The following is a 25,233-nucleotide window of genomic DNA, read 5'->3' on the forward strand; positions in this document are numbered from 1 at the left end:
TTAGCACTCCAGATGAGATTGAAGATACTTAAGCATTCCACCAAAGAAGATCAGAGAGAACGTCTCAGACCAGATGAAATGTAGAAACAAGACAAATATCACAGAATGGTTCCAAAGCTTCAAAATATCTTGGGGGATTCTCTGATTCCTTTCTAAGGACTGTGAGAAACCTAAGATAATTTATATCAATGACAATAAAAGCAGCTATTATTTGTCAAACACTTTCAATATGCAGGCACTGAGCTATTTTTGTGTCATTTAATCCTCATAGCAGTGTTGTGAGGGGCTGACATTCCTATTTTATAGGTGAAGAAACTGAGCTCAGAGAGGTTGATTGACTTTCTCAGGGTCACACAGCTGATAGGTTGTAGCCTACTGTCATTACTATATTTTACTCCCCCTGCAGTTACCCTTTTATCTCATTCCTCATATTCTCCCTCCAATGTTTATCTTATATTTAGAGTTTACCTGTCACCTATAGTCAGGTAGTGTTTCCTACACTCAAAAGGGTGCAAAACTGCATGGGTGCATGCACACAAATACACACACACATCCTCTAAGGGTAGCTAAGGTATCCCTCCCCTGTACTCCCACAGTACCTTATGATTACTCCAATCAAAGCACATATCACTCTGTTTTTAATTCCCTTATTACTTATTTCCCCCATAAGACTGAAATCATTTAACACAGGGATTTTTTTTTTTTTGAGACGGAGTCTTGCTCTGTCGCCCAGACTGGGGTGCAGTGGCGCAATCTCGGCTCACTGCAAGCTCCACCTCGTGGGTTCACGCCATTCTCCTGCCTCAGCCTCCCCAGTAGCTGGGACTACAGGTGCCCGCCGCCACGCCCTGCTAATTTTTTTTTGTATTTTTAGTAGAGACAGGGTTTCATCACGTTAGCCAGGATGGTCTCGATCTCCTGACCTCGTGATCCACCCGCCTCGGTCTCCCAAAGTGCTGGGATTACAGGCGTGAGCCACCGCGCCCGGCAACACAGGGACTTTCTTGTTTATTTTTTGTAGGCTTTTGATAACTAAATTATTAAGATTCCAAGTTGTTCCGTAACTTGGCAGAATACTATCTTGGTGTCTTGAATGTGGTATCTCGTATTCAATGAGCAACCATATACGTGTTGCTCATTGAATATTCTGACACCTTTTTTTCAATAAACTTCTGTATAGAAACACTGTGTGAACAGTACTTGCCAGTTGGTATTTTGAGCCCTCAAATTGGTGAGATTTTTGTAGGATAGAATAAAAGCTCTAAGAGAAATGCTATGATTCTTTCTTTCCCCAAAGAGTATGAGGCTCTTTGAGCAAAACACATGTGTATATGCATACTTCTGTCTATATACATTTTAATAATAACAATAGCTGTCATTGACAACTTAATATGTTATAGGCCTGTGCTAAGACCCCAAGTAACATTCTCTCATTTGTCTTTTGCCTTAGGATATGTTTTGAGCATCATTTTCCAGAAGAGAAAATTGAGGCTCAGAGAAGTTAGGAAATCTGCCTGAGGCCACACAGCCAGGAAATGACTGAGCTACTATTCTGACCTAAAACGTTTACCTACACAGTGTCAGTCTTAAGCAGGCATTTAGAATCCAGAGGGCTTGGGCTCAAGATTATCTCTCTCAGTCTGGTGAATGCAAGGTAATGCAAAGGCTTAGCCCCAGTCAGACTTCTGACCAGATCCCTGAGGTTTGTTTATCCTCTGAATTACCTGTGCGAAGATTTCTGCCATCGCCATCTCCCCTTTCTCTGCTTGTGGAGAGTGGGCTCAGGAGTGAGGGGAAGCATGCAGAAATTGTTAGCTGACACCTCGCCCTGGTCATTCCCATGACTTATGAGTGCACATCAGACACACAGTTGCCAAACACTCTCGCGTGATACTCATTTTCCCTGGGTCCCAGCTGCCTATGAGTCCAGAAAGAAAGCTGGGGCCAGCGCCGGGGTCAGCCAAACAAACAGATGGAGATGAGCAGAGGTGACACCCGATCACTCCTCGGCATCTGCTGGGCCTGTCGCGGCTGCTCTGGCTGGCTGATGCCTTGACCCAGCTAATCGTGTTGGTCATCCTGGTGCCGGCTGTGTTGTGTCACTCATCCTACCCTTGGGGTGACTTCTGCTTTCCTTTGGAAAGTCAGATGGATAATGCTGGACTGCTTGCCTCTGTCCTGGTCTTGGGTCAGCCAAGCCCTCACATGGACTAAAGGGCTATCCAAGGTGCCAGTCTCTAGGGAGTTTACAGATAATATTAGTCTATCTCCAGGTACTTCCCATTTTGTCATTTTGTTACCTGACACCAACAGTGCTTCTATTCCTGCTATGGTTAGCTAAGGTTTTAAGAATACCATGCTAAAAGAGTAAAAGACCCAGGCTTATGTGGGGGTGGTTTTCTGGGTCCATGGCCACAAACTTCACCCATCTCTCTACCTCTCTAATAGTTCCTGAGCACCTATTATGTGCTAATCACTGTATTAGGATTACTGCCAAATCGATAGTGAAAAAATCCAATTTCATTAGTGCCACCACAGAACGTAGAATCCACTAGAGGAGCTGAAAAATAAACTAGCTAGAAATAGATTGATATAATTACGATTTGAGCAAAGTCATAAAGGAGAAGAGTGTTGCAGGAAGTGGTAGGTGAAGACCCAGAAGCAGCCAGCAGCTTGACTCCTTCTAGGAACTGAAAGGTGGCCCTGGTACTGGGGTGTGGTAGATGGCGGGGAGCGGGGAGGAGATTGGGAAGGCCAGGAGGGCACAGGTCAGATCATGCGAGGGAGCTTGAGCTTGTTTTTTTTTTTTTTTTTTTTTTAAGTTCCGGGATACATGTGTTGCCAGACGTGCAGTTTTGTTACATAGGTAAATGTGTGCCATGGTGGTTTGCTGCACCTGTCAACCTATCACCTTAGATATTAAGCCCCGCATGCGTTAGCTATTTATTCTGATGCTGTCTCTCCCCCGCCCACCCCCTGCCCCCAATAGGCTCCAGTGTGTGTTTTTCCCCTCCCTGTGTCCATGTGTTCTCATTCTTCAGATCCCACTTATAAGCGAGAAGGTGTGGTGTTTGGTTTTCTGTTCCTCCATTAGTTTGCTGAGAATAATGACTTTCAGCTCCATCCATGTCCCTGTAAAGGACATGATCTTATTATTATTTTTTTCTTTTTGAGACTGAGTCTTGCTCTGTCGCCCAGGCTGGAGTGCAGTGGCGTAGTCTCGGCTCACTGCAAGCTCCGCCTCCCAGGTTCAAGTGATTCTCCCGCCTGAACCACTCGAGTAGCTGGGACTACAGGCATGTGCCACCACAGCCGGCTAATTTTTTGTATTTTTAGTAGAGACGGGGTTTCACTGTGTTAGCCAGGATGGTGTCTATCTCCTGACCTCATGATCCACCTGCCTCGGCCTCCCAAAGTGCTGGGATTACAGGCATGAACCACTGTGCCTGGCCAATCTTATTCCTTTTTATCACTGTATAGTATTCCATTGTGTACATGTACCACAGTTTCTTTATCCAGTCTATCATTGATGTGTATTTGGGTTGATTCCATGTCTTTGCTATTGTGAACAGCTTGGGTTTTATTTGAGTTTCACTGGAACACACTGAAGGGTTTCAAGCAGGTGAATGACATAATCTGGGTGACATTTTAAAATAACTCGTCTTCTTGCAGTGTGGAGAATATTTGGGACAGAGTTAGAGTGGAAGAAGTAAAATAAATTAAGAGGCTATCACAGTGCCTCGGGAAAACTAAGATAGCTATAATAGCAGTGGAGAAAAGTCAAGGATCTTAAGATTATTCTTTGTGGTCATGTGGAAACAAAATGACAATAGGTCAATGGCCTGGGTGACTCAACTTCTCTGCTGCAAGTTAAAAATTCTAAAAAATAGTCTATTTAGAAATTACCCTTCTCATCATGTATTAAGTGAAAGTAATTGGACAACTGAACATAGATTTTGTGCAAGAATATACATTGCAATGCTGTTCATAATAGCAAAAAATTCTCCATGAGTTTTTCCAAATATCAAACCTAGGAACTTGTTTAACATACCACAGTTCACTATATAATGCTATTACATGAAACAATGATCATACATCTATTTATTGATATGGAGAGATATTCATAGTGTAGTGAGTGAATAGAGCATATTTAAAATCATATGGACAATATGATGATGCCATTGTTTGGTTACATCTGCAAAGAAAACTCTTAAATAACATGCAGTGAACATATTAACAACGATGAATACTGGGTTTGAGAAATTATGGGCAATTACAAATCTTTTTATCATCTGTATTTTCTGTTTATTTCACCATATATTAGATTGTGTAATTTTAATAATTTAAAAATCATTTCCTATACATAGGTAGAGGATTAGCTGTGATAAGCTTCAAATACACTACGTATATTTATCTGTGTTGTTGCTAAACACATTGGTTTACTCACTGAATCTTTGTACATGCCTTATTTTCCCCTTTCTCTTGTTTGTAATCTTCATTTATGTCATTTTGGAATATCTTTCTCACTTTCCTTCCTTGTGTCTAAATTCACTCTTCCATAAATAGGGTGAGCACATAATTTCTTATACAAACTGCAACACTTATGAGAATGAAAAGAGGCTGGGTGCAGTGGCTCATGCCTGTAATCCCAGCACTTTGGGAGGCTGAGATGAGTAGATCACCTGAGGTCAGGAATTCAAGACCAGCCTAGCCAACATGGCGAAACCCCGTCTCTACTTAAAACATAAAAATTAGCCAGGTGTGGTGGCGGGTGCCTGTAGTCCCAGCTACTAAGGAGGCTGAGGCAGGAGAATTGCTTGAACTTGGGAGACAGAGGCTGCAGTGAGCCGAGATCATGCCATTGCACTCCAGCCTGGGTGACGGAGAGAGACTCCGTCTCAAAAAAAAGAAAAAAAAAAGAATGAAAAGAATAAATATGATACCAGGACAAGTATAAACTGATGTTGTTACAGCCAAATCAGTATACTTGGTCAATCATAATAGCCCCTTACTTAGTTTGTATTTCCACTATAATACTCTCTCTGCCATTTTGAACTCTAATCATTCTTATATTTCATCCTTGGCAATAGTTACAAACATACCTTTTGCTATTGGTTCTTTTTCAGATTGTTATTTACATCTTTGATCGTCATTGATCATTTCACCTGCTTGTATATTCTTTGTTAACTGGATGCCAAACTCAGTAATAGCAGATACTGTGTTGTTTACCGGGCCCCTCTCACTTCAATGCTAGTACAATGCCTTATAACTCATAAAGGCTTAATAAGTGTTGTGATTAGTTAGTAGTAAAATTGTTCCACTGTTCCAGGCAAATGAAAAAAATATATAGTTAACTCAGGTCAGAAAGAGAGTAAAGGCAAGACCCCCTGGGAAGGTGCAGCTAGCAGAAACATTGCCAAATCAAATCAGGTTTCCAGTTTACCAAGAGTCAGCGAGCCCTATGGACATACTCTAAACCAAACTGGGGAAATTGGGAACAAATGCTTTTGGAACCCCACATGTTTGGGGGTGGGGTGGGGAGACCGTCACAGGCTTGTAGGCCACATGGCAGTTTCAAGTTTTTCATACACAAGACTTGGAAGTGAAAGTCAGATGTGATTAAAAATACACGTCTTACAGATGTCTGGATACTGTTCAAATCCCCAAAAGTGTGATAGAAAATGCAGTTGCTTTCCAGATTTTTAGGGTGGAAAAAAAGGCCACCGTGGTCCCTTTGTCTCCTTATTAAATGGGTATGTTCAAGTGACGTTTTAAATTTGTAGTGTTATGTCAGCTGCCTGTTTACCTTTTGAGCGGTCCTGGTCACTGCCCTGAAACTGAAAACAGGGTAATTGGAGGAACACGTGATGTGTCCCAGGACACGAAAAGTCCGTATTATTTTTAGCATATGCCAAGTAAGCCTAGGTAAGTGTAACATGCATATAAACATAATTTATGGAAATGAAAAATATAAAATCCTTGATACTGTCTCCCTGATACCAAAATAGAACAAAATTACCATCTTTTAACATTTTTCTACATTCTCATTTTTTAAAAGAAAATTTTAATTTTATTTATTTTACTTTTTAAAAAAACACTCTGTAACCATGTCCAGCTGTTTGGCTTTGTTTATAATAACCTGTTTACTTATCATCAATTTAAACACATGATCTGAACATCTGTCTCCTTCTACCCCAACTTATTTGCTTTCAGTCTTTATTTTAGCTTGAACTTGAAGTCAACATCTTTTTTTCTGGGGCTCAAAGGAGTTGCAGAGACCCTAGAGGTGTTTCCTTGCAGAGGACTTGAGAGGTATGTTTAATTTAAGAAGTCACATCCCCCTCCCTTCCTAAAAAAGAAAAAAAAAAAGAATTGTCTCTGTTACACAGGCAGACAACAAAACGGGAAAGAAAGGCACTTTGTTTTGCCAGACAAAGACAGGCTATCAATTTTCATAAATCTGCATTCCCAAGACAACTGCTCATGTCTGGTAAGGGGTCTATTTCTTTGAACTTACATACCAGAAAGTATTTTTTCCCTTGTCTCAGAAAGCTGAAGAATACAGTTTAATAATAGTAGTATTTGTATAATTTAATCAATACAAGACAGATAATTTTATTAATCTCAACAATTCTTTTTCATAAGAATAGGGGTAGTGGACGTGGGAAGGGTGTGCAGAGCTGAATAGGGAAGTCCTAAACACAATTTATGCAAATACACTTTCTGATTGTCCAGAGAAGAACACTCTTTGCAAATGTAAAAATTATATGTGTATGTGCTTGTTCGTATGTATTTATGTGTATATATATCAGTTGCTAATTATAATATGGACATTTACATGCAGTAATTAAACAAGAACCTGGCACATCTGAAAGAGGACTGACAATCTGTGATTAAAAAATATTTTGCAAAAAGCCAAACATTCCCCAAATTTACTGGTTTTCAAGTCTTATAACCTTTCTTCTTGTTCTTTTCCTTCTTCCCCTCCAGTTTTAACCGCTGAGCAACTGACACGCTTGGACAAATAAAACCCTAGCCATACACAGATATCAACACCAAGCATGCATATGTATAGCATCTGTTCATCTTAATTCATTTCTCAGCAAAGTTTTATACCTGGGTCTTTGAGACAGAGGGGGCTCATGTTGTTAAGACTGCCTAGTATACATACAGTTAGTTGTATAATGAGATCCCATACATCGTTAAGCATAGATCAGTTAAAACAACACATTGAAAGAGGGCACAACTTGGATTTTTAAAGTTGGTAGTTGTTCCTGTATATCCATAGTATCAGAGAGTGTCAGGCTTTGATTTTTGGGGTAATTTAGACTGGGGATTCCTACCTGGCTGATGACCTGAGTCATTTCATGTGCCTGACATATGTGTGGCTTTCCTGGCCTCTCTTCTAGAGATTTTGATTCAGCAGGATGGGGGGTTTCCTGAAAATGGTCATTTCTCACAGGTACCTCAGATAATTCTTGTGACGGGTCAATATGGGAAAATGGCACTTTAGATCTGTGCTGCCCAGAGTGGGGTCCATGAATCAGAAGCTTCGGCATCACCTGTGCTTAGCAACCAAACGGCTCAAAGAGGACAGCCTGACCGATTTGTTTGTAGGAGATAGGAACTGATTTCGTGCAAGACATCCCAGAAGTGGGGCTTAAGGTAAGCTGGAGGGCTTGGCAAAGGAAGGTGTGAGGCAATGTTTCCATTAGGGATGACTGGAAGAGAAAGAGGCTAGAAAGGAAATATCCAGGGGCAGGTTGTGGGACTGCCAAGAAGAACATGGCCTACCAATAAGAGCTTTGTTATCAGAGCCTCTAAGTCCCTTCTTGAAAAGTGATACTTTTCCTGAGGTGGATTGGACTCAGGAAGAAAGAGATGTGGGAACCTGGATGGGTTCCATTCCGAGGGCAAGTGATACCAGACTATAAGCTCTGCCCCCAGTACCCTCAGAGGCAAGGTATTGCATTTTCCCCTGGACTAAATTGCAGACGTACAGAGCTGATTGGCAACTAGAGGTGCAACAGACCAACCACCACAAACCCAGCAAATCACTTCCACGGAGCCTTTACTCATGCCTGGGATTTGTCCTTGCTTCTCTCTCTTCTTCCTCCACCTTTTTTCCCACGTGTTGAAATTCTGCATTACTTTAAAGGTCAAGCCACAAATACTGCCTTCTTTGAGGATCTTCCTTGATCCTCTTAAGTTGGGACTAATTGCCCCTCCTCACTGCTTTCATAGCAGCGTGTTTACTCTTGTTGTCAAATCATGCCTTGCATTGGCATAGCATGCCTTTTAGTGTAGCGAGCTGGATAGACACTGGTCTTCTCTGCTATTGTGTATGCTCTTTGAGGGCAGGGACTAAATCTTGTTGTCCCTAGATCATGACTCAATGCCTTGCCCAAATATAAAGTCAACAAATATTTGTGGAGTGGAATTAAAGAGGTTCATCTGCATGCCACAGATGCATTTATATGGTGAAGACTATGGGATGAGGTAGGAGGCACACCTGGGAAAGGGAGGGAAGGAGGTGGATATGATGCAGTACATAACAGATCCAAGATCACCAGAAAGAAGAGTCAGCTACATCCTTTACCCTTTTTCCTCTAAAGTTAATTTATGAACTGATCTGAAGTCAGTAATGATACTTAATGACACGGAAGATTAAAGGGAGAGAGCACAACGCCGCTGGAAGAATGTCGGATTAGGATCCTGAATGTCTGCTCATCTGGCTTTAAGAAGGCCATTTAACTTCCATGCACCTTAGGCTCTTCACCTATAAAATAGAGATAAAATATTGGTCCTCCCTCTCCCCTGGTTTGCTGTAAAGATGCATGAGGTCACTGTGAAAATGATCTGTAAGCTGTAAGGATTCTCTTTATGGCCTTTGGGCATCATTGGCACACCTAGGAGCTGGTTAGAAATGCAGACTCTCAGGCCCCACCCTAGACCTACTGAATCAGGATCTACATTTTAACAATGTCTTCAGGCAATTTGCATGCACATCATTGGTTTCAGAAGTACTACTCTAAAGGACTATATAATAAAAGTTGCAATTGTTGTTAATAAGGTCCAGGTGTGTTGGCAAAACTGAACATAAGCTCTCACCCCAAAGGACTCTGCGATGGAGGGGCAGCAGGCAAGTGAGTGAAGGATTCTGGCATTCATGGGTCCCCTCAGTAAGGTAGGAAACAAGATTCCTTTTCTGTTGCGTAAAAAAACGGTGGGCAAGCAGACCCCTCAGATATATGTTCTCTTGATGTCACCTCTTGCTTAGTACTTTTTCCCCATCCGTTTCCCTCATCAAAACTCCTCTGTCTGCGTTCCTTGTTCTCAAGAACTGTTGCCACATGAGAGCTAGGTGATATAAAATCTTGACTCAGTGTTAATAGGTGCTGAGATGGTATCGCAGACATTTGTATTATGTTATAGGTCTCCCTAAGACAGCGTTTTCATCCCAAAGAGTTAAGTGGGAAATTTGGAATGTCAGGGAGGACCCCAAAGGGCTCATTAAACAACACCATATAAATAGTCATGGCTATTAATGACCATAACTTTGTTTACCTCAGACAGGTGGAGTTATAGCTGGATTGGAGGGGTCACATTCATCTTTGGGCAGTAAGAGACCTGAGAAGAGGCTAGAGGAATATTAGAAATTGTCATGAGAATTGCTATATATTAAGTGCTTGCTGTGTGCTGAGCACCCTGCAGGGCTTTTTACCCTCACAGATATGATCCCATATAATCCATACTTTACAGTTATCCTGTTTTGTAAGCACAGAAGCTGAGATTATGAAATTGATCCAAGGTCACACAGCTTGTGGAGCTGAGATTGGAACTCAGGTTGATGATGGCAGAGAATCCTACTGACAAGAGTGCAAGAAGCAGGGATTTCTGAAAACATAACTGTGGACGTCTAATTTTTGATACCATAAAAACAGATATAATAAAATTCAGAGGGACTGGTTAGGATACAAACAAGAGTTTCCCTCCTTATAATTTATTTCTGCATGTGATAATATTTCATAGCACAAGTCAATACTTTGGATTGTAACTAGAATACTCTTTAAGCCTTATCCTCAATTTTTGTAATTGAAAAATAAAGCCAAAAAAGCCGACCACTTTCATTATACCTTTGTTTTGTTTTCTGCTGAATTACAAACAGCTCTTCTATGAAGACACAATGAAGATTAATTGAATTTGACCTGAAAGAAAATCTCCACAAGTTTATATGGAGAGAGAATTTTTGTGTTCATAAAAGTATACCTTGAATTGTATATTCTCCCTTTATATTTTTGAAAAATAGATTCTAAAGGACAAATAATTGAAATATTTTTGAGCTTACACAGTTAGGAAAAGATAAAATACTAGTATATACTTTCTGAAATTTTAAGGAAAATTGCAATATTGTGCACTCGTGTATGTATATGCCAGATGTATAGATATATGCCAATTTTTGCCAGATTCGTAATATGATAGTTTTAATTTCAGAAGACCAGGACTGTGGAAAAATATAATATTAATATATTTCATAATAATAGACCTTGAATTTTCTTTTACTCTTTGTCTGTTGTAGTAGTTACACTGTTAGAGGCTGGAACAATATAATATTAATATATGGAACAATATAATATTAATATATTTCATAATAATAGTCCTTGAATTTTCTTTTACTCTATGTCTGTTCTAGTAGTTACATTGTTAGAGGCTGGAACACATGTGACAGCGTTCCTCCCAATCATTTGGGAACACAGATGTCTGTTAACTAATAGGGGTCATTTTAAGAAATGGCTGGGCCAGAACAACAAAACCTTTTGTGCAAACATATATTATGAGTGCATCTGTTCTGAAGATGTCATAGAATTCTCTCTAGTTATCTGCTAAGCTGAAGACAGAGAAGATACAAATTTATAAGGGAAGCAGGAGTATCTCAAAAGTTTTAGCCATGGTTTGAAGTGTAGCTTCCATGACTTTTGTGGGAATTTGAACAGGTTATTTAACTCCTTGTTCACAGTTTTCCAATAAAATGGTGGACATGAATAGTATCTATATGCTATAGATAGGGTTATTGGGAGAATTGAATGAGATAATCCATGGTAAGCTTTTAGGACAGGACCTGGCATGTCGGTTCAGTAAGAGAGGGTTATCATTACTGACACCAACAAATGTTTGCTCTTGCTATTGTTTACAAAAAGAAAAGCAGTTCTGACTTGAGTTATACACGGACACTCTGGATGAAAATTGGGGTTAATTAGAATTGGAATTGTGGAAGTTTGCTTCAGAACTTGTGCACCTCCCTTCTGGTTTTTGCTCCCTTGTCAAGAACTGTGGTTTCTTATTGGGTCTTGTGAAGTCCTTAAGTCTCAGAAGGCAACAGTTGGGACTTAAGCAAACAGGGTCCTAGTAGATATATATTCATTTGTATTTGTGCCAAGCCTTTTAAGATGCCCTAAAATCCTGCCAAGAATTGGGTTTTCCAGAGTTCTATCAGCTCTGAGAATTTGAAAACCAATGTCTAGGGCATGATGGGATATTTGATAACTAGACCAATGTGCAGCAGATAATGTTCCCCAAAGATCAGCAAAATCTTAGATCAAGCTGTGGTTGACACTTCTGTTCTTAATTGAAATGCTTCTGCTTTAAAGGCTAGCAATGGCCTTCACTAGGAACTGATAGCGTATCATGTGGGAAAATGATAAATTGCACATGAACTTTTTCATCTTTAGATAATTATGGTTTAATTTTTATTGTTTATGTGCAACAATATGGATGAAACTGTATCTTCCCAGCAGCTGGTTTGAGAATTTTTTCTAACAGAGGAAATATGCTGTTTGCTGAGAAGTTGCATTCAGCCAGCTGTGGAGTAGGAGACAGTATGGGGCCGGGACAAGATTTCATACAGAAGAAAGAAGTGACTCTACATTTATATGAATTAGGAGCTGGAGTCAGGACGAGGGGCCACGGGAGACTGAGAGGCTACATGGGGAAAAAGATGAGAGACAGCAGGAAACCCACTGGTTACTTGGAAAAGAGCCCTGATGTAAGAGAATGTCTTGTGGGTTTTTTTTGAGATAAACACTGTGGGCTCTGAGATGAAAGCATCCTCTCTCTCTTTCACATAAAAACTTCCATAGAATTTACATTGCTCACCAAAGCTCATGGGTGGAGTAGATTCTTTCTGGAGAATGCAGAGGTGCTGTGTCTGCCTCAAACTGGGTGTCAGGAAAAAACAGAGCCTGAGTGGGAAGAAACCGACATATGGTACACACAAGAGGCGCATGCTAATTGTGGAAAAATGAGAAAATATGGGGGAGTCCAAGGAAGGAAAAAATATCCAGATTTCTACCAGCCCAAGATAGCTATTGTTAATGTGTTGATGTAGTCTGGTTCTTGTTCTAGATTATTGTGCACATTTGTGTCATTCTATTATATTTTTCTCAAAGGAAAATGAGATCCATACAGTATACACTGCTTTGTAATTCTTTTCATTTGCTTGACAATATGCTGGGGTCATCTCTCTAACTGTAGGGTATCGTTGGTAGAGGCTAGAATATTGATATGCAAAACATTGGTTTCCAAGCTTTTGTAGTTATAACTATTGGTCTGATAAATATCCTGAATAGTTAAATCTTGTACACTTATCTGATTATTTCCTGCATATACATTTCCCTCCTCCCTTTCTTTTTCCCATCCATTTATCCAATAGATGGGAGGAAGACATCAACAAACAGTTGCTGTCTTAGCTTGGGCTACTATAACAAAATACCATACACTGGGTAATTTTAACCACAGACATTTATTTCTCTCATTTCTGAAGGCTGAAAAATCCAAGATCAAGGTGTTGGCAGATTTGGGGCCTCTTCGTGGCTTGCAGATGGCCACCTTTTCACTAAGTCCTTATGTGACAGAGACAGAGAGAAAAGAGAGAAAGACAGAGGGAGGGAGAGAGGAAGAGAGCTCTCAGCTCTCCTCGTCTTATAAAAACATTAATCCTGGGGGCTTCAACCTCATGCCCTCGTCTAAACCTAATTACCACCCAAAGGCTCTGCTTCCAAATACCACGACAATGGGAGTTGGGGATTCAACCTATAAATTTTGGGGGGAAATAAACATTTAGTTCATAACAGTTGCTGAATGTTTCCTCGGTGTTGGGCTGTGGGTGAGATTCTGGGGTTACAGATCTATTCCCCTTCATGTGGAAGACATAGGCAATAATCATATAGCCACACAGAAAGAATGTTAAAGTAGTTGCAACAAGCACTATGCCAAAGAGATACATGACTCCATGGGGACCTAGAGCAGGAGATTTTGTTAATTTAGGCAAGTTATGAAGACTTCCCTGAGGAAGTGACACTTGAGCTGGAATGTGAAGGATGAACAGGAAACAATTGGGTAAAGAGAGAAAGGAAGAGGACCAGAGGGAGAAGGAACAGTAGGTAGTCTTAAGGGCAGCAGGGAATTTTCTAGAGCAAAGGACTAAACGATGGTCAGTATTAGGGGAGCAGGTACAGCCAGAAGGTTGAAAGAATTGCTGGTTGAAAGGATACAGTAATTCCAGGTCTTAGTTTAAGTAAAAAGTTAAGTAAAAAGTAAAAGTAAAATGTTAAGAAACATACCGTATTTAATTATATTACATTTAAAATGCCCCATTGAGTTTTAAACCATTCTAAGGAGGAAATTTAAATATGGGATAATGGATATGGTATCGAGAAGGTTGAGTAAACCTGCATGAATCTGCAAAAACATATAAGAAATACCACTCTACAGTGTTTGTGACTCCTTTTTATGGTCCATATATAAGATCTCATCTGGTTGAGCTTAAAGGAGACATCCATATCACCAGCTCAACAGATCAGCAGAATAACCAGACGGCCCCTCACATGGGGTAGGCTTCATCAAAGAACCATTTTGCCGCCACTAATCCTGGCCTGAGTCTCTTCTCAGTCGGATAAAAATATGGTATCTACAGAGCAGAACAATGTGGGCTAAAGGCAAGAATGCTATCGCTGAGCTGACAAAACTCCATGATATTCTTGGACAGGGTGCTGAATTAGAACACATTTTCATGAAAACTTCCATTATTTTTTGACATGGGTATTTGTTGACACTCCTGGTGAGGCTTCTAAAGAAAATATCACTTCCTAGTCAAACACAATACTTGGCAATCACATTGCTTTGCTTCAGGGCTGGTCCTAGCTCATACAGACCCTTTGTGTGAATTAGAAAATGGCATCCCCATGGCAGGTACTTGGCATAGTGATCTTATATGTTGTCAGTGTGGATAAGGAAGAAGATAAGCCTTCTCCCACTCCATCAGTGTGGCGTCACACTGAGATGTATGGCTTAACAAGGGGGACTGTAGGCTGCACTTCAGCTTCACTTGGCCCCATATCTGGGGACCTCTGTGCCAGGCACAATAAAGAGAAAGAAAAAGCCAGAGAAGTATCTGCAAGCAAGAGTTGTATTTCTAGTGGAGCAGAGATAAACACAGTAAGAAAATAGCAGAAACTGTAAATGAGCGGTGTCCTTAATCATAACTAAATTTGCTGAACTTCCTTGTGGAAATAAGACGTCAGTTGTACAATATGACCTAATTGTCATCAGTGTGAAAGATAAGACCGGGTTACGTATCGGATCAGATATTGGAAAGTGGTCCTTCTGTCCTGTGCTCATTGTGATGCAAGGCATGACTGTGAGGTTGCTCGCCTCATCTCTTATTTTGATGATTTTTCACAGGAAAATTGAAAAATAAAAAAGCAATATTTGCAAACTACCTCCTTGTTTATATGCTTTCCAATACTTGATCCAATATGTAACCCAGTCTTATCTTCCATACTGATGACAATTAGGCCATATTGTACAACTGACGTCTTATTTCCACAAGGAAGTTCAGCAAATTTAGTTATGATTAAGGACACTGTTCATTTACAGTTTCTGCTATTTTCTTACAGCGTTCATCACTGCTCTGCTAGAAAAACAACTCTTGAATGCAGATACCTCTCTGGCATTTTCTCTCTCTTTATTCGTGGTCTAGAAAGGCACCAACTTACAGCTCTTTATGCCTTCAGAAAGTCCAAACTGGTACCAATTGGGTATAAAGGGAACATGCTTAGTTTTTGAAATTTTTTTTAAATGTAGTTTTAGTTGCTGAATAACTTAGGGGGAAACAAACAAAATGGTTTACTAGAGAGGCTCTCCCCACAAACCACTGAGCCCAGGGAAAATTATCAATGGTAATGGAAAAAAATACTGTGCTCAATTGAATCAGTTTTCTTTTGTTTCTGAATTGTGCTTCTCAAGTATATAGTCAGTATGCCAAATATTGGCCCAATTTAGGCCAACCATTAAATGAAGCCTGGCACCAAATTTATAACAATTGTTCAAGAAAACAAAGCTAGCTGGTTCCTCCCAGTGAGAATTTGTGGATATGATCTCAAAAAATTCCAGACATACACAATTCCATTGAAACTTATTCTACCCGTGGGTTTCTTTTGAGCTTCGATGCTACTTGAATCATTCTTTAGCTCTTTATTTATATTGCTTTTTTCATTGTAACACTGTCTTTTTCACTTGGAGGGAACATGATCTTTTGCTCTCAAATCCGTTTTCAAGACAAACAAAATGAGATTCCTCACTCAAAATGTGCCAAGTTTTCTTGGGCATAAAAGCAAAAAGAGAAAGAAAGAAAAATATGTACAGTAACAATTATTCAAAGCAGGATGAGAGACAACGTAGGAAGCAAACTCAAAAAGTGGCAGAAGGTGGGTGAGGGTTGGTACCCTAGGGGAGCTCAGAAGCTTCACCTAAGAATTAGGGTTCATCAATGATTTCACCCCATAAACACCAATTCTTCTATCTTGTTCAGGAAATGGTGATTATGGTGCAAAACAAACCACCTGAAATCTCAGTGGCATGCAGCAATAAGCACTGATTTCTTCCTCACTGGACTGTGGGTTGGCAGGCACAGGTTTGCTTCTGGTGGTGGGTCTGAGGGTCAGCGGGGGCGGCCCCGCATCAGGCGAGGGCAGGCCAGGCTGAAAAGGCAGCAGCTACCTAGGGCGTATTCTTCTTCATGAAGAAGGCAAGAAACTGCTGGAGGTCCAAATGGAAACACTTGATTCCTCTTAAACCCTGTACTAAGAACTGGCACATGGTCACTCCACCCTGGTTAGCCTCTCTGCCTTAATTGGCCAAACTGAGCCAGCTGACCAAACCTAGGATCAAACGGCAAGGTTGGGGGTGGGGCTGAGGGGAGAATATTCCTCCCTTAGAGGGGGATGAGGAGTAAACAAACTAGAATTTGCCACAACTAGATTTCAAGTTACAACTGTATTTCTATTTTTTAAATTTGTAAAATAAGGCTTTGGACCATATAGGCAGAGAAAAATCTATCCTGCCAAAGATCAAATCAGGAAACAATGTTTATGAAACTACCCATTCATTATTTTTTATGGACAAATAAAAATTGTATATATTATTGTGTACAACATGTTTTAGCATATGTATATATGGTGGAATGACTAAATCAAGCTAGTAAACATAACTGTTGCCCCACATACTTGTCAACTTTTTTGTAGTGAGAACATTTAAAATCTATTCTTGGCAGTTTTCAAGTATAGGATACCTCGTTATTAACTGTGGTCCCATATTGTAGAATAGATTTCTTGAGTTTATTACTCCTGTCTAACTGAAATTTGGTATCCTTTGACCAACATCTCTCCAATAGCACCTCCACCATCCCCAGCCCTGGGTAACCATCATCCTGCTTTCTGTTTCTATGAATGTGATGTTTTTAGATTTCACAGATAAGTGAGATCACACAATTTTTACCTTTCTGTGCCTGACTGATTTTGCTTAACACAATATCCTTTAGGTGCATCCATGGTGCTGCAAATTATAGCATTTCCTTCTTTTTAAGGCCAAATAGTATTCCACTGTGTATATGTACCACTATACACAGTGGTACCTATACTATATTATCCATGAATACATATATTATCCATTAACCTATTGATGGGCACTTAGGTTGATTCCATTAATCTATTGATGGGAACTTAAGTGCCAATGGGCACTTGGTTATTGTGAATAGTGTTGCAGTGAGCTTTGTGGGGAGGATATCTCTTTGACATACTGATTTCATTTCCTTTGGATATATTCCCAGAAGTGAGATTGCTGGGTCATACGGTAGTTCTATCAACTACCCTTTTTAAAAGTCAAAATTAAATAAATTTGATGATCTCCGTAAAAATTATAGATTAAGTATATCATTAAATATCAGAATGTCAATGAGAAAATTGTCATTGCTTTTTAGCTTCTCAAATGTTTCTATTGCAGCCTATTTGAGAAGTAGCCACCACGCTGAGGCAAATGTGCAAAGCTATCCAGGTTGCATGTAACAATTTCTCACTCTCACCCTGGGGTTTTTTGTCATTGAGCTAAATCAGGGGTTAACAAAAGTTGGCTGGTAGCCAAATCTGGTAACCATCAAATCTGGCCCACTGCCCGTTTTTGTACCACCTGTGTGCTAGAGATGCTTTTAACATATTTGAATGGTTGTAAAAAACACAAGAATATAATCTGTGACATGTGAAAACTATATGAAATTCAAATTTCAGCAACATAAAAAAGCTTTATTGGACCACAGCCATGCTCATTTGTTTACGCATTGTCTCTGGCTGCTTTTGTGCTACAGCTGCAGAGTTGAGTAGCTGGGACAGAGACCGTATGGCCCACAACGCTGAAAATATTTTCTGTATCTTTACTGGCCCATTATAGGAAATCTTTGCCAATCTCTGGACTAAATGATTCCCCCAGATACAAAATGTCATAATTCTAGATGGTTCTTAAAAGGTTTGAGACTGAACATTTTTGTCCCATGAGACAGAGGTGAACAGAATACTTGATGCATCCGTTTGCCTCCTTGAGTCCACATTCTGAGAAAGCAGGAAACGCAGATGAAATGGTCCGTGACACTCCCTTAACACTCTCTGCAGAATGCAACTTGGATCTGCCATTTTCTGTAACCAAGATGGAAATGGCTCCTTTCTGTCTCCTCAACAAAATTTCACACTATGCTTTTCTAGGTATGTTTTAACACTTGTTATAATTAAAGACTCTGGCTGGGCTCATAACTGTAATCCCAGCCCCTTGGGAGGCCAAGACAGGAGGATCACTTGAGCCTAGAAATTTGAGACCAGCCTGGGCAAGATAGTGAGAGCCCAGGAAGTTGATGCTGCTGTGAGCTGTGATCACTGCACTCCAGTCTGGGCAACAAAGCGAGACCCTGTCTCGAAAGTAAATAAATAAATAATAAAAATTCAACTATTCAGTGGTTTATGTAGCATGTCTCCATGTCATCTCCATTTATGTCTCATATTGAATTTTGAGTAATGCCAAAAAAATCTCTGCAAGCTCCTCCATGGACATTTATTTACGTTCATGGTAGTTTATGCTGACAATTTATTTTCTGCCTATTGTTTTTCACACACTTTTAAAAAACCTTTGCAAGCTTAGATTTTGATTTAATTTTGGTTTTACAAAAACAAATGTCATCCCACAAGGGGAGATAACTCTTGTTATAAACACACGTGTGGAGGATTGTAAAACTTAATGAAATTCACAACCCAACGTTATAATAAAATGGCCTCAGGACAGAAACAATCTAATCAGCCTCCAGTGAGTCACAGATGATCAGCTAGAATCGTACACAGGTGGCTGAGGGCACAAGGCCGTTGGCGTCTTGCCTCACAACGCACAGGGGACATGCGTTTTATGACCTAACTCCGCTTGCCCTGTCCCGCTTTATTGTTCGCATATTTTTGTCCAAACCTGCCCTGGCAATGTAGCTGCATTGAAATTACAGTTTGCAAATCACACTCATTAGGAAAAGTTTGCAAATATTTTACTGCCTGAAAAAGGACCAATTCTTTTGCAAAGCAGCATCCAGATGAGGTAAGACTCAAGTTTTGGGATCTCTGGCTGAGTTTGCAGCTTTGAAAAGGAGCACAAAGAAACAATTACCCCTTTTCCTCTCCTTATTTGCCTTCAAGTCTTCTTTAGATAATTCTGTGAAAGAAAAGAAAGTATTTTCTACAAAGCTGAGCATGGTGGCTCACGCCTGTAATCCCAGCAGTTTGGGATGCCGAGGTGGGAAGATCATTTGAGTCCAGGAGTTTGAAAACTGCCTGGGCAACCTGGCAAGACCCCGTCTCTACAAAAAAAAAAAAAAAAAAAAAAAATTAACTGGGCTTGGTAGTGCACACGGGAGGATCACTTGAGCACCGGAGGTTAGGCTGCAGTGAACTGTGATCATTCCACTGCACTCCAGCCTGGGCAACAGAGAGAGCATGCCTTAAAAAAAAAAAAAAAAAAAAAAAAAAGAATTTTTTACAATTTGTACCGCATGCTTTGAGTTGAATAGAGTCATTGAGAAAGTTGGCATGACTTTTAGTTAATAAAATATAAACATCTGAGCAGTTTTGGAAAGTAGCAATATGGAGAAAGATTTTTCAATCTTTCATCCTCAAATTAAATTGTGAGCTCTATCGCAAATCATGGTAGGTGCTATAAGGTCATTAAAACTAACCAGGGGGCCATTTACTGTACTTGATTATGCACTATTATGCACTAATATTAAGCAAGACAAGTGAGAAGCAGGAGCACATTCTAAGACAATGCAGACTTTATTATGGCATTGACTGATGCTAAAAGAGGAAAATGTATGCATTCATCAGCGAAATGAAACTATAGGTGACAGAAAAATGTGCTTTGCAAATAAGTGTGTAAATAGTATTTCATTATTTTGAGAACAAATAAAGTACTTGGGTTTTTTGTATCACACCAACTATGGCACCACCACTACCAGCAACTTCCTCCAAGGACATCTACAGTCCTTGTTATGATGGCCTGTAGACAGCAAGTGGTGAAGAGTAAACTCTGGAACCAGGGCACAAGGGATTGACTCCTGGTCCACCATGTATGAACTCTGCGACGCTGGGGCAATGCAGTTAACACCTCTGTGGCTCTGTCTCCTTTGTAGAAAGAAGAGATAATAACAGTACCTGCTCATAGGGTTATGGTGTTGATGTAATGAGTTTATCCATGAAGAGAGCTTAGCACAGTTCCTAGCACATAGTAAGTGTTTGATTGATGTTAGTTATTATCAATATAGTTATTTGGTAAATATGTTTATTCATCCACCTAGAACTCTATAATCATAACGTTATCTAAGAAGAAGAAAGAGGTGTGAGAACTAACATTTATTGAGTACTATGAGATAGGTCTTGGCTGATTGCTATTTATTATCTTATTAATTCTTTTTATGATCTTAGGTAGTAGATACTATCTCCACAGAAGATAAAACAAATTCTAAAAAGGCTCGAGACCATCCTGGCTAACACAGTGAAACCCCGTCTCTACTAAAAAATACAAAAAATTAGCCGGGCGTGGTGGCGGGCGCCTGTAGTCCCAGCTACGCGGGAGGCTGAGGCAGGAGAATGGCGTGAACCCGGGAGGCGGAGCTTGCAGTGAGCCGAGATCGTGCCACTGCACTCCAGCCTGGGCGACAGAGCGAGACTCCGTCTCAAAAAAAAAAAAAAAAAAAAAAAAGGCAAGAAACTCAGAAAGTGACCATCAGCTAAGTTAGGAGAGCTAGTGTCAGCCAACTACAAATCCATGCTTGGGCTTAAGGGTTGGGGATGTAGATTTTATTTCACCTACATCTCTTATAAACTCTCTGATCTTGGGCAATTTAACTTCTTTAAACTAAGTGGATACTGACAGACACTACCTCACAGATATGGCAGAAATATTAAATGAAATGTTAATATGTAAATGTTTACCATAATACTCAGTACTTGAAAGATGGTAAAGTCAATAGCCTTAGTCATTATAATGTAATTTCTCTGTGTACTTGTGGCTCTGTGTTCTGCCATCCTGGCATTTGTCACATTGTTAACCCACCCATCACCACTGTGGGAGTGAGAACGCTGTGTATTAGTGGTTACCCCAACCATATTGATCACTGCGTGTCCTTTGCTCCTGACACACAGGTTTAATACACATCAGGTATTCAAGAAATGCAATAAATGTTTGTTGCATGACTAAATAAATCCCTGTTTATATTTAAGTCATCCATCCTTGTGTTTACATTGAAAGTTTAAAAAGAATGCACAAGAACTGAAATTCAAAAAAATTCTCCTCTTAATCTTAAGGGAACTTAGCTAAAGAAACTTATTCTGGTTCCTTCCTTAATTTGTCTCAAACAACTGGTATCTTATGGACAACTCTAATAGGCCTCTTATCTCTCTTTCACCCTGTAAATAAAGAGAAAGAGAGCGAGTCATCGAAACAGGAAGTTATCATGGCCAACCTGGTACTTTAAAGACTCTACCTAGTGTCACAGCCCCATCACCATCACTTTGTTACCACCATTAGCTCTTTCTCTGTGGAGCAAACTATAACGAGACCTTATAAACAATATCTTCTTTAATCCTACCTGAAATTTATACATGAGAATTCTCATTCCTATTTTCTCAGGGGAGAAAAAGGAAGTTCAGAAAGGTTAAGTGACTTGCCCAAGTTCACACAGCAGGAATATGTCAGAGTGAGGGCTGGAGGACCACTTAATCTGACCCCCAAGGGGTACCTGGGGTCAGTACCCCTTGGTATATCCCATTTTTAACCATTCTACAAATATTTATTGAGTACCTACCATTAAAGGAGTTGATTCTTTCTAAAGAGGTTAGAATAACATCAGGCACAGAATAAGTGCTGTGTGCCCTTGATAAATAAGTAAGCAAATAAATAAGTCAGTCAGTAAGTTCTTGGCTTGATTGGAATATATCAGTGAACAAAGCATATCACCATCCTTGCTTTTGTGAAGCTTACATGTATGGAGGGAACAGAGTATGGTAGAAGGTCATACATTTGACAGAGAAAGTAGAGCAGGATAGAGGGGACCCATCAGGAATGTCCGTGGGGTTGTAGGTTGCAGTATTTAATTGGTGGTCAGGGTAGGACTTATTGAGAGGATGAAACCTGAGTAAAAAGTTGTGGCTATCTCAGGGAAGGGTGCTCCTGGCAGGAGAACAGCTGGAGCAAAGGCCTGAGGGGGGCTGAGAAACAGTACATAGACCAGTGTGTCTGGACTGGAGTGAGTGGGGCTAGCAAGGCAGGAAATGAAGCCAGAGTGGGGACACCTGTGTAGGGTATCCTGGTCCTGGCTGCTTTACTTAGATCCCATCTTCTGACCCCTATAGTCCAGGAATTTACAATTCCTTCTTGGGGACAGTTAGAAAGTCTCAGTAACCCCACCCAATGCGTGACCCCTTCCAATGCTTGTCCCCACATGGCAAACAAAGCCATATTTGTAGAATGGTTAAAAATGGTATATACCAAGGGGTACTGACCCCAGGTACACCTTGGGGGTCAGATTAAGTGGTCCTCCAGCCCTCACTCTGACATATTCCTGCTCTGACCTTGGGCAAGTCACTTAAACTTTCTGCTTGACACCTTTAGGGGTGAGAGCATTAAGATAGAATGCTCAAGCATCAGCTGGTTGGCAGGGTCTGCTGGACCCATGGATATTAGATACCATAAAGGGGAAGGGTTATCTGGGGGACAGCACACCTATAATATCTGTCAGCCATGCACAGATATTGTAGGAGCCAAAACTGATTTGAAGAAAATGAACATGTAACTGAGGCAAGGGCTTTCTGGGAAAATAAAAGGCTAAGCATCAGCAACAGCCCCAAAGTAATTCATATTAAATAGATACATTTAATTCAAGTCCATTTAATTTAATACAATTAAATCGCTATGTAGTAACTGCCTTCTATGTGCAAGTCACAGTGGGGAATATAAGAGAATTTTATGACAGGGAGGGAAATTTCAGGCATTTTGAAGTATTGGAAGGAGCAGTAATATTTGGATTTAAGAGTATGGGTTGGCAAACTTTCTCTGTGAAGAACCAGATAGTAAATATTTTAGGCTTTGCAGGTGATACAGTCTGTGTTGCAACTCTTCACCTCTGCTGTTGTAGTGTGGAAGCAGCCATGATAATATGGAAACAAATGGATGTGGCTATGTTCCAATAAAACTTTATTTACAAACACAGGAAGGAGTGAGGATGTGGCTCATGGGAAGCAATTTGCTGACTGCTGAGTTCAAGTGTATTCCACTGATACTGTAGATGTTGATATCCACTGAGTGTCCCTACTCACGGCTAGGACCATGTTTAGTGCTCCTCCTCCTATCTAATCCTAACATAATATTCTAGCATAAATATTATTGTCCCTATTTTACAGATGAAGAAATAGAGGCTCTGCCCAGAGAGGGTAAGATAGTTGTTTAGGTCACACAGTGATTAAGTTACAGACCTGAGAAGTGAATCATGGCACATAATTCCACACAGCATATTCTCTCTATCACAAGCCACTGTATCTCACAGAAGAGCCAACACAGATAATCAGATGTTTAGGCCTCTGCCTAAAGCATGAAAGACTACACGGAATTGAATTATTAGTCACTGGGTATCTTACAATTATAACATTCATTTCAGCTTTGGAGAAGGAAAATAAAGATGTTTCCACTTTGCCTTCACTCGCATGTATGTGAACTTCCCTCCAGAAATTTCCAAGCTGCTTGATTTGCAGGTTCTGCATACCTCTTGGAAACAGTCTGTGCCTTTGTGAATAACACAGGGGGGCTTTTAGGCTGTGGGAGAATAAATTAACACTCTCCCTGTTCGATGCAATGGACTGGCAAATTTGAGAACGAAGTTAGCAGAGCAAAATGCAAACATACTCCTCGAGTCGGGTGAAAACCTGGGACTTGTACAGAAGTAATAATGCTGCCACCACGCCACCCTCTCTTCATTCTTCTATGCCTGCTTCTTACAGTGCTCAAGTCACATCAGCATTCTTTCTGTCCACAAACAGAAACGCCAAGCTCACAGGTTTTACACTTGTCCCTCTGCCTGAACATTTTACCCCAAGATTTTCACATGCTTCGCATCTCTTTTCATTCAGGCCTTGGTTCAGTCTTCACAATTTTGGAGGGGTTTCCCAGACTCCTAGTCAAAATTTCCCAATTCCAGGTCTCTCTCTATCACATTAACCTGTATGTTTCTACATTGTGTGTGTCACGGCCTTGTTTGTTTATTCATTTCTTTCTCTTCTGTTTCCACTGATGAAGTCATAAACTGCGTAAGAGCAAAAACTTTGTCTATCTTGTTCACCACTGCCCATGGTGCCCAGGACAGTGCCTGGCACAAAAAGGGCATTCAGAGAATGTTTGTTGAATGAATACATGATCAACTGCAGACGCAGCACACATATATTGAGTGCTTACTATCTGGCAGGCACTGTTCTGAACCTTTATAAGCATTCCCTCAGTTAATCCTTTCAACAATTCCAATTCCCCAAGGATTATTATCCTCACTTTACCGATGATACAATGAAGGCTTGAAAGATTCAGTCTCACAGGTGCACAGCCACAGAATGGGTATGCAGCAGAGCCACTGTTTTCATACAAGTCCATCTGACTTTGAAGATGCTGTTTGGTGAAACTGGAAGATTGAACTACACAGTTTTTTTTACCCTGAAGGATAATGAAAAATGTTCTAAGGGGCAAAGAGCCAGGTCAGAAAAGACAACAGAACTATTCCAGCTGCACTTTCTTAGTGGACCTGCAGAATGGTCAAGGAATTGCCATCTGTGTCCAATTCAAAGCAAAGTTCAAAAAGGGCAGTGGGGCATGCTGTCTGCACATTTTCATGAAAGCCCACAGAAGGGTGCATGGGCACGGCTTGTTCTGGTGTCGCGGGGGAAACGGCACTTTGGTCATTTGTGTTTGCAGCATTTGCAAGGTAGGTTATTAAAGAAGTAAATTCGAGGTTAGACTAGAGATCTTGGTGGGAAGCCGTAGCCTCCACTCAGGCTGGCATGCCTCAATTCTGCTTCGGGTGTGAGTGTCATCACCTCTGCTGGTATCGTGGGCTGTATGAAGAAGTGACACTTCATAAGCCTTCTCCAATTTGGCCTCTTCCATTTGGGCTTTTGGCACATTTGCTTTGAGGCCCTGGCTTTGATGTTGGGCCTTGTTCAACGAGCTCTGGGAGTTGGGGTGTGTGAGCTTCAGCGAGCCGGAGGAAGGCTGTGTGTTTGAACTGGCATGGTGATTGATTAACCCTTTCTGCAATGTATCTGGTGAAAAATGGATGGCTCAGCA

This window comes from Gorilla gorilla, chromosome 2, assembly GCF_029281585.2.
Source record: "Gorilla gorilla gorilla isolate KB3781 chromosome 2, NHGRI_mGorGor1-v2.1_pri, whole genome shotgun sequence".
NCBI lineage: Eukaryota > Metazoa > Chordata > Mammalia > Primates > Hominidae > Gorilla > Gorilla gorilla.